Consider the following 11,150-nt stretch of genomic DNA (forward strand, 5'->3'; position numbering starts at 1 on the left):
ATATATATATATATTAATGTTTCTACTATTGAAAAACATCCACACAAAAAAGGAAGAAAAAAGTTGGATCTACCATAGCATGACCATCACTATTAAAGATGCATATTTTTAATATATATCGTTTATTTTGAGTCTTAAATTAGTCTTTGTTAGTGTTATCATTGATCTGATACATCACTGCTGCAATAACTATTGTTTTATGTAATGTATAATGTTCATATTAAGATTTTGATACATAACTCTAATGTTGTTGAATCTTTGATTAGTGTATATCACGTTCAATATAAATATATTTGATATATAAACTTTGTGTATTTATTACACACACCAAAAAGAGGCTATTTTGAAACAATTACATGTATATTGTATATTTCTTTTTAATTTCAAAATTATTTCTCAAACAAAATAAGATACATAAATATAGTTTATCATACATAGTATTTTTAGTTATGATACGTAAATTCAAATTTATACTAAATAATACAGAACTATTACCAAACAATAATATATCTATCTCAAACAATTATTATAATGTATATTTTTTAATTTTAAAATGTAGTATTTCTCAAACAAAATAAGAGACATAAACAATAATGTATCATACACTTTTTTAGTTATGATATGTAAATTCAAATTTATACTAAACGTGTCTGATACATAACAATTACAAAACAATAATGTATAAATCTCAAACTTAAAATCTTATGGGCAAAACTTACTTATTTAATGTATCTTGTAGAAATACAACATTTATCAATTTGAATCAAAAGGATCTACATGATCTCAAACAAAATAAAATATTTAAATAATAATGTATTATGCACTAATTGTTTTTTGTTATGATACGTAAATTTGAATTTATAATAAATGTATCACATACATAACAATTACCTAATAAATATGTATCAATCTCAAACCTAAAATCTTATGGGCAACACTTTCTTATTTAGTGTACCTAGTAGAAATACAACACTTATCAATTTAAATTGAAAGGATCTTCACGATGTATCTTCTCAAAAATTTTGATAATTTTTAATCAAAATTGAAAGAATCTTCAATGAACTAGGAGAATAATTATGAAATTCAATATTTTCAACAATTTTGAATTAAAATGGAAAAGATCTTCAATGATATTGAGAAGAATTTTGAATCTCAAAATTTTCGACATACTTGAACAAAAATCGAAAAGATATTCGATGAACTTGAAGATTCACAAAAAAAATTGTTTGTCCAACAACAATTCCATACAATCCTTCATAACTCACTTCGCTTTTCAAAATTTCGACAAAGTTTTTTAGGAAACAAAGAGAATGATGGACAACAAGAAGAAATATTTTTTATATTTTTTTGAATTGTTACACTATAGGATTTTGAATTATGACAAAAATTTTAATAAAATAACATAATTTATGAAATCTTAATTTAATTTTCAGCTTTTCCCCTTTATTAGAGAAACAAATGGATACTATCAGATTTTAAATTGATTTTACAAATTTTTTCCTTAATAAGTGCAACAGACTGATACATAATGTATCAACAATAATGTATATGGTTTCTTAATTATGTATCTAAAATGCCTAAAGAATATGAGATTTATGTAATTACAAAAAATAATAGGGATAGGAGGTAATTAAGGTTTTACACCGTGGTATTTATGTAAGTTACACAATTATTTAAACTGAAAAATATAACTCAAATAATTGTATACTTGTTAACTCCAAACCATTGTGGATAATAGATATATTTATTATTCCCTGTTGTGTGATTTATATATGATTAAAATAATCTTTTATTTACATATAATAGATATTGAACTCCCTTTTGCTAAATATTTTTTCAGATTTTTAACCCACTTATTAAAATGTTGGATCCGACACTACTTCCTGGAGTCTATATGAAGAAAACAAATCAACAGTTATCATAAATTTTAAACAATTTATTTATTTTAAAGTATGAAAATTTTTTTAAAAAAATCATTAATACAGAAAGTTAGAATAATCTGATAATATGAAATCTAATAAAAATTTTCCAAAAAACAATCAGATGATACAACATTTAATAAAATTTGCCTAAAAAACATTGAAATGCATGAATAATATTTTTACATTTGTAGTGTGAAACTGAAAACTTTTCGCAAATTTTTATGCAGTGATTTTCCAGACACGTGTCAAGTTCCATTCTGTTTCTCAGTAGATAATTATAACGGACAAGTGTCATTTTCAGTCAGTTACTTCTTATTTAGATTCTAGCTAAATTGTGTTTTTTAGATCAATTTCCCAAGTACCTTCTTAACCACGTGACAAGGAGCTATTTCTTCATTTTCACTTACACCCACGAAAAAGAAATACCGCTTCACGTTTTTTCCACTTTCACACCTCAATTTTTTCCTTTTAGAATCTCGCAATTGACTGAAGGTTTCTCCCAGCATTCATCAATAAAAGTGAATTTCATACTTCCATAGAGGTTTTTATCCTATTAAGTTTATTTAGTTTGTAATTCAATAACTTTCTAATTTTTTTAATTTTTGCTATTATGGAGAGTAATTCAATAACTTTCTTATTTTTTTAGTTTTTGCTCACATGGAGAGAGCTAATTATCAAGCCAAAGGAAAAAGGATTGTAGAGGATGTAAGTATAGAGCTAACGTTAGGGCTCAGTGACTTTAGGGCTTCTTCGAAAAAATCCAAGATACCGAACCGTTCTTCGTCAATAGTTAACGATGAGCATTCTTATAATAACAGTAATACATATGTGAATTATTTTCAATTTTCAGTCATCAGGCGTGCTTTGTTGCCTATGGAGACTGAGGCTGAGTGGAGGCAACAGAATAATCCGTTTTCAATTATGAAGTCATATTCATTGCCGGTGGAGACTAAATGGAGTACTGGAGGTAAAGGAATTATCCATTTTCTGTTATCAGGATGTATTCATTGCCGCCGATGGATATTGAAATGGAGTAAAGGTAACAAAATTATCCATTTTCTGTGTTAACAAGAGGTCTTCGTTGCCGATGGAGTCTGAAGTAGAGTACTTGAGGCAAAGAAATGATCCATTTTCTGTTACTAGGATGTCTTCATTTCCGATGGATATTGAAATCGAGTGGAGGCAAAGGTTGGAGGCTGAATTGGATTGGAGGCGAAGAATGGGGACTGAAATCGAGTGGAGCGTAGAATGAATACTGAAATGGAGTGGAGGCAATGTAATAATTCATTTCCAATTATGAAGGCAGCTACGTTGCCGCTAGTGGGGACTGAGATTGAGTGGAGGCAAATCAATGATCCATTTTGTGTTATGAGGACATCTCCCATGCCTCCAATGGAGACTTAAATGGAATGGAGGTAAATCACTGATCCATTTTCTGTTAACATGATGGCATCGTTACCACCAATAAAGACTGAGGAGGAGTGGATGCAATGGAGGAAAAGTGAAGGTAGTTTGTCTTTGTCATGGTAATTTTCTGACCCTCGCTGAATTTGTTATGGGGCTGTAGCTATGGATTGAATGTTGATTATTAATTGCGTTTTGAATTAATTTTTGGTTGTCATTATAAGTTACTTCTATATTCTTATTTTAGTATTCATGTCTGATCATTATGAGACAAATCTATTGTCTAATCTTAAAATCGAGAGAGGAGAGCTTAAATAGACCAGAGAATATAAAGAGATCGACCGACCCATTAGATTGAGGTGATTTGTGTTTAGGAGTGACGCTCGAACGAACAACTTGCTTGGTTATGAAATAGGATGAAATATAAATGCTCGCCAATTTTGTTTACTTATCTCTGCTCAACGAAGTAGTTAGGTATCTAATTGGAGTAGGCGACGAGAAGTCTGTAGCCCGACTCATATAATTAACCCTATAAACGAGTAACTTGACAGTTAAAATTAGTTCTATGCCAGAAATATGATACATAAAATCCAATATATGTTGCAGCCCTGGGATTTTCCTACTATCGTAAGTAATTTATTATTTTATTTCTGCATTCTTTTTCTTTGGCACTCTTAAATAAATAATTAGACTAGAATAATTAGTAAAAATAGTTAATTAACAAGTCCTTTGGAATCGATAAACTTGTTCTTTTAAGAGCCACTGTATTACTTACACGACCATGTACACTTGTGCAATTGGAAGCAACAATTGCTTGTAACTAAACCTCAAATAAACATTGCATAGAATGGGGTGGTTGTTTTGGTAATTAGATGCTTAACCGGAAGGGATAAGTTAAAAAGGAAAATCGCGAAGACATTTTTCCTTGCTCCACAGGGCAAGGGTTATTTTTGTTTTGAATGATGTTTTTAGGTATGTCGAAGAAAATGAGATTGATACCATCTCAGAAGTGGTTAATGAAACTAATGATACGCAGTCAGAGGTTTTGACCCGCGATCCAGGTTGGATCTCTTTTCTAATTTAATAAATATACTTGTTCTTGTATCCTCTTAAAATATTTTACCATTTCCATTTTGAATACAAAACCTACTCATGTGTTTGATCCTCCAAATCTCGACCAAGCTGGCTCACCTGCAGAAGAAGTTCAACATGTTGAGGAAAAAGCCAGTGACTCTTTGGAAGATGGGAGACAAGTTGCTGATGAAAGAGTGATTGTTGTGGAGACTGAATAACATTTCAACGAGAACTAGCACCCTACAAATACAGAATCAGCTAATTCTGTTGCCCAAGAAGATGCTCCAAAGAAGTCATATCCATCAGTTCACAAACAAAGAAAGGGCCAACCAAAATCTATGCACCCACCAATACTTGCAGAATGGCTCCTCCGAAGGCTGTAAAGCAGACGGTTGCTGAAGTAGCACAAACTGCAGCTCCTGAAGCATCAAATCCTACTACCCCTAGTGGAACCGATGTACCTAAAGATAATTATGCTTAAGATGAGGGTATAATATCTTGAATCCTGTCTGAAAAAAACTCATTACTGACAGTCCGTGCAAGAGCACATTGTCATCTAATTTTACTTAAATTTTAAATTTTAATTAAAATCAAAGTAAATCAGATGACTATGTACTCTTACTGGGACCGTAAATAATAAGAAAGTCTAAAGCAGAATAAGCATAACAATGCTAGTAGATCAAATAACCCAACATCTAGAGCGAACCACATTTACTTATTATGCTACTTCATTTGCTCAAAATTAAATATGACATGCCTGTTTCATTTATTTTGTCACATATAGATGTGTCCATCACATAATGGAAGTAATGAGTATATTTCAGGCAAGTTTCAAACAAATTATACATTCATGTTCCGTATCATTAGTTTCAGGTTCATTAATTCCGCCAGGGGCTGTAGTATTTGATGCTTCAAGAGCTGTAGTTTGTGCTACTGCAGCAACCGGCTGTTTTACAGCCTTTCGAGGAGACATTCTGGAAGTATTTTGGGGACCTAGAATTTGGATGGCCCTTTCTTTTTTGTGAAGTGACGATTGATGCATATGACATCTTTGGAGAATCCTCTTGGGCAACAGAATTAGCGGATTCTGTATTTGCTGGGTTCTGATCCTCATTGTAACGAGATTCAATTTCCACAACAATCTATCTTTCATCACCAACATGTCTCCCATCTTCCAAAGAGTCGTTGGCCGTTTCCTCAACATGTTGAACTTCTTCTACATGTGAGCCAACTTGGCCGAGATTTGGAGGATCAACGACATGAGTAGGTTTTGGATTCAATATGAAGATAGTAAAAAATTTTAAGAGAAAACAAGAACAACTACACTTTTTGATTTAGAAGAGAGATCCAACTTGGATCAATGGGTTGAAACCTCTAAGTAGACATCCTCAGTTCCATTAGTCATTTCTGAGACGGTATCAGTCTTGTTTTCTTCTACATACCTAAAAACATCATTTAAAACAAAATAACCCTTGTCTTGTAGAGCAAGGAAAAATGTCGAGGTGGATTTCCTTTTTAACTTATCTATCCCCTGTTAAACATCCCGTCACCAAAACAATCGACCCGTCCTTAAAGGAATCCTATGCATCTACAGTCTTTATTACAACCTTGTAGTTCTTGTAGTCCAATGGACATATCAAAGTATTGATATTCTGCTCAAACATCAAGAAAAACAATAAGGTTATAAATATGCATAAGTTACTTAAATCTCATACTGTTAAGAGCTAATTACATAATTTTCCTATATTTAAAAAAATTACAAAATCTCTTAAAATTTATGGGTTTTGGATACATTACTTAACTTCCTTATACATTACTCGACTTTCAAATACATAGGTGAGGGATGTATCTGCGAGTGTAGGGATGTATCAAAGAGGGGATATGACATCCTAATACATCACTTGACTTACAGATACATCAGCAGATATCCGGATACATAGGTGAGAATGTATCAGGGGGCGGTGTATTTGACAGGGGATATAATGTATCATCGAGAGGAAAGTGATGTACTCGAGAAGAGATTTTTAAAATATTTTTAAATGGTAAAGAATTTTAGAGATTATGGTAAAATAAGATGTGTATTTAGATTATTTTTCCTTTTCAAGTATTGCAAGATAGTATTCAATTTAATTCACCTTACTATGCAATTCTTGCCAATGCTTCTTCAATTAATGTATCTCTAAACAAGATTTAAAAGAAGGTGCAACCGTTGTAACTTCGGGTATAACAACAGTTCTTCTCGGTCATATTATAGAGTGGATAACATGAGTTGAAGTCAAAACTTCTAAACCTGTTTTTTAACCGATAAATCTGTTGTTTTTGTCTCGAAATCTCACTGGATAATGAGTCACGTTCCATCCTTCTTTACTTAAATACTAAACCCGATTCACAACAGAGTTTGAAATCATGACGTGTGTGCACCTCATGTCCATGTTGTACTACCTTTGCTATTATATTTAAGGCATTGAGGCATAGTTCTCAAACGAACTTTCCAATACTACCTACCACAAACATGTTCTTTGAAACCACAACCTAAAAGTTGTTACATCAAGCTTTCAACCTCACTTTCAGGTTCAAATCGGAAGTAATTTTTGGTGTTAGTTATAAGAACTACTCCTCTACAACACTCAATTGAGTGCCCATTACCAACAAGTACACCTTTTTCCTACGTATGATATAGCCTATTCGAACATAATTTGTATTATCTTCTTTTATTTTGATAGGTAAATAAGATTACACTTACAGAACAATTAGTGAAGTTTACAACTTCTATCAATCAATAATTCTTTTGTAAGTCAAGTATCTCATCACATTATATCCGCTCAATCTTAGTCGTTATTGTGATTTTGCACTAATAGTCCATGCACTTTTCGTTGTTTAATCTCACAACAGTTCTTTTATCACATTACGTCTTAAACACATGTATCTAGTTTTACCATAGAAAATTTAGTTTTATTCCATCTAGAATACACACTAAGAGTTATTTTAACCATTTAGTCTGATCACTTATCAACTCCAGTACATCAACTAACTCTAATTTAGTTGTCTTTTATGTTTTGGCACCGTCATCAATAATAACTCATCATTACTAGCGAATTTTGAGATTCATATTGCATCATTTTACCCTTCTAGAGTTCTAGTACAACAAAATATTAAATTTATTTGATACTATACTTGTGGCACCTCTCATGTATCAACAATTATTTCATTCATAAATAATGCATCAATATGCAATATCTCAACAAGAACATGAGAAATATAATAAATTTTAAAAATCATTAATATATTTTTCCACTCTAACTTTACATTCAATCACATCACAATTGAGTAACACAATTATGTATATGCAGCATTTAATAACATACAAATTAGAAAACTTAGATTCTAATTTTTTTTCTTACGATTATGTAACACAACCTTAACAAAACACATCTACACTTTCAAATATTTCATAATAGAGAGATTAAAATTTTCAATTTGGTATGTAAATACAAATTTATAAATTAAAATGTCAAAAACGTCATCTCTTTAATTTGTTTTTCTTTATATATGTAGAGAAGATATACACAAATGTGACACAATAATAATTTTCACATCTAGTATTATTTTTATAAGTGTCAAGAATATCAAAAGAATAGTCTTGGATGCTCAAAAAACACAAACATGTAATTTCTTAGAATATTCAATTTCAACACAAATTTATGCATCAAAAGCAACCCATATGTGATAGCTTAGCCACTCAATACAATTGTTATAAGTTAATGATCTATAAAGCATTCTATCAAACAATAAGCATTTAACAAAGCATTCTGTCACCAGAGACTAATATCATCTCTTGGCTACTTTAAATATTGTAAAATATGTCCTTTTTTAATTATCTCTAGTCGACTATTTGTAATTTTGTTCCTCTCTTGTAAGGTTTAAAATATTTATGTGTTTATTAGGGTTTGGGGTTCAATTTTTTAAAGTATTTCTATGTCATTGCTCGACTAAAAAAATTTCATCTCTTGCTAAGTATAAGTTGTTTTCTTTATGCTTTAGGATTCGCTATCAACTGATAGCTTTAAGGCTTTCTAAGTTTATTTTTCGAGTTATAATTTTTATTTCTTGCTATATCTAATATTATGTGTTAACATATATGTTATCCCTCTTTAATTATGTGTATTTTTGTTCTTCTCCTAAGATTGCATTATTTATGTGTTGATTAGAATTTGAGGGTTAGATTTTTAAAGGGTTTCTAAGTTATTTTTTACATAGAATTTTCATTTGTTGATAAATCATTTTAACCATTTTGTTAAATTTTATCTAACTCAAATAAAATGTTTCACCTTTAAATCATACTTTCATAAGGATCATTGACTCGAATAGTAAATCATAAATACCACCTTAGATAATATCAATATTTTCCATATGCGAACTTTCTATTCTAAGAACATAAGTAGTTCTAGAATCCTTGATATATATAAATCATTGTTTTCTTCAACTTGGGTGTAATGCGCAAATATACTCGATACCATCCAAATCTAACATTCCATCTTTTACATATTAGTCACAACCCCACAAGATTAACTTTAAAAATCCACACAAATATATCATCTGCTGCTTAGTCAAGTTTTTCCTTAGCGGAATTATCATTTCTCCAAATTGGAGAAATCTATTCGCTCAATTTTCCACACACAAATATATTAAAAACTTTAAATATATAGTATTGTCACATACCTTCTTCATGAACACAGGAAGTCCAATTATTCTCCCAGTTGAAAACTTACATGGAGTATTGTCATTTGGCTTCCTTGTACATATCAGATTACCCATTGATTTTACAACAAGAAGGCCATAGTTATTATCAACCTTATTGATTTTACTGATTTAGTAGTATTTTTCGCAAGAAAATAAAGTATATGAAATATTCTTAAAATTTTTGGAAATCTTACTGAAAAATACTGTCACGAACATTTTAGAAAATTCTCATAGCTTGAAGTGTGTCTTTCAATCTTCTACTGCCAAACACAAGCAAAAAAAACATATATAGGATGTAAATATTGGTTAGAAAAATCTATTTTCAATGTAACAAATCAATGGAAATAAAGTAACATTTACAATTTAATTTAGTATTGTTATAAAGAAATGACTCATAATCAATGTATTTGTGTTATAAATAGCCAGAAGTTAGGAAAAAGGTCAAACAAGACTATTTAGGACATTTAATTATCATCAGAAATATGTTCCAATAATTAACGTATTAAATATTCATCAAAAAGTATAATTAAATGAACCTAGATATAAGTAAGTATGTTTTATTTTGAGATCTAAAATCATCTTTTTCAATAATTTTTACATAAAAAAAATATCTTTAGACAATAAATCGACAATCAGTTAGAATTTCCCAAATTAAAAATATTGGGAACAACCACAAGTTTTTTCAGATTTTTCAATGAGCACCACGAAATTAGTAAACATTTCAAGTCCAAAAGAGCAATTTTAATAAGTTTTAAGTAGATATTTTTTTAACTTACAAAGTTTCCACTTTGTTTTTTCTAAACCTACCTTGATTTCTAAATACTAGCACTTTAATGGGATTCTTCGTACTAGCACTCCCTCCTAAGACCACATGCAACTTTGCACTTATACAACTCAAATCATGAGGTTTTCCCCTCACGCTTTATCATACTTAAATTAGAAAAAAGCATAGATTTTCTTTGAATTTGTCTAGAAAATTCAGTTACTCCCTTGAATTATCATGTCGATATATTACATATCTAAACTACTTACAAATTAATCTATTCACCCTTAAAATTAAAATGACGAAAAATAACAAAAAAAAAAGAAAAAAATAACACGCGACTTAGGAAAATTAAAATGTTAAAAAGCAATAAAATATGATAACCATCCTTAACCTTCACAACCTCAAAGCATCAGAACGACGATAGTCCGATGGTGTTGATCGTTGTGGTTATTTGTTAGTTGTTCAAATCTGAAAGTGCGGAACTCATTGAAACGTCATCAGAATCGTGACAGAAGCTGTAAGCTTGCCAGAATACCTGCAAAATAAATTAAAAATTAAATAAAAAAGGGATAAGGAAAAGGGGTCTCATTCGGTGTTTGTTGATGATTGATTTGAAGTTTTGGATGTGTTTTTTTTGTGTGTGGTTGTTTGGTGGGTACTAGTTTTTCAGAAAAGAAGAGGGAACAACGTTGTGGAGGTAGGGTTATGGTGGTGATGAGTTGGGTGTTTTTTGGCGGAGAAGATGAAGAAAATTGTGGTATGAGTTGAAATGAATGATTTTTCTGGCAAAATTAGAGTTAAAGTGAGTGATTTATTGAAAAAAAATATAATTATTAAAGAATTGATTAAATACTTCTTTTAAAATTTCAAGTTTTTCAGCCTTATGGTTTTCTAGAAAACACTTATTTTTTTCCAAAAAAAATGATTAAATACTTCTTTAAAATTTCAAAAGCAATTTTCTTTTTTTTAAAAAAATATATTTTTGACCATCCGAATTTAACCACACAATCTATTATTTGGATTAATATAATCACACTTGATGAGACATGTTTTTTGAAAATTAGTAAAACTATTGTTGATATGTTTTGCGGACAACAGATACTTTCTAGTCAAAGAAAAAAGTAAGCTTCTTTTAGTGATTCATCGTATCTAAAAAAAATCCAAAAAATAAGCAATATATCTTATGGTTATTAATTATTTTATTCTTATAAAAATGCAGTCAACTGATTATATATGAATTAAAT

At 30.1% G+C, this 11,150-nt stretch overlaps 1 pseudogene; it reads right to left on the reverse strand.

The window, feature by feature from the left end:
* LOC107009867 overlaps positions 1 to 9,215 on the reverse strand; it is a 20,918-nt pseudogene extending 11,703 nt beyond the window's left edge.
* Between the last annotated feature and the right edge of the window lie 1,935 nt (positions 9,216 to 11,150).

This window comes from Solanum pennellii, chromosome 2, assembly GCF_001406875.1.
Source record: "Solanum pennellii chromosome 2, SPENNV200".
NCBI classification, from domain to species: domain Eukaryota; kingdom Viridiplantae; phylum Streptophyta; class Magnoliopsida; order Solanales; family Solanaceae; genus Solanum; species Solanum pennellii.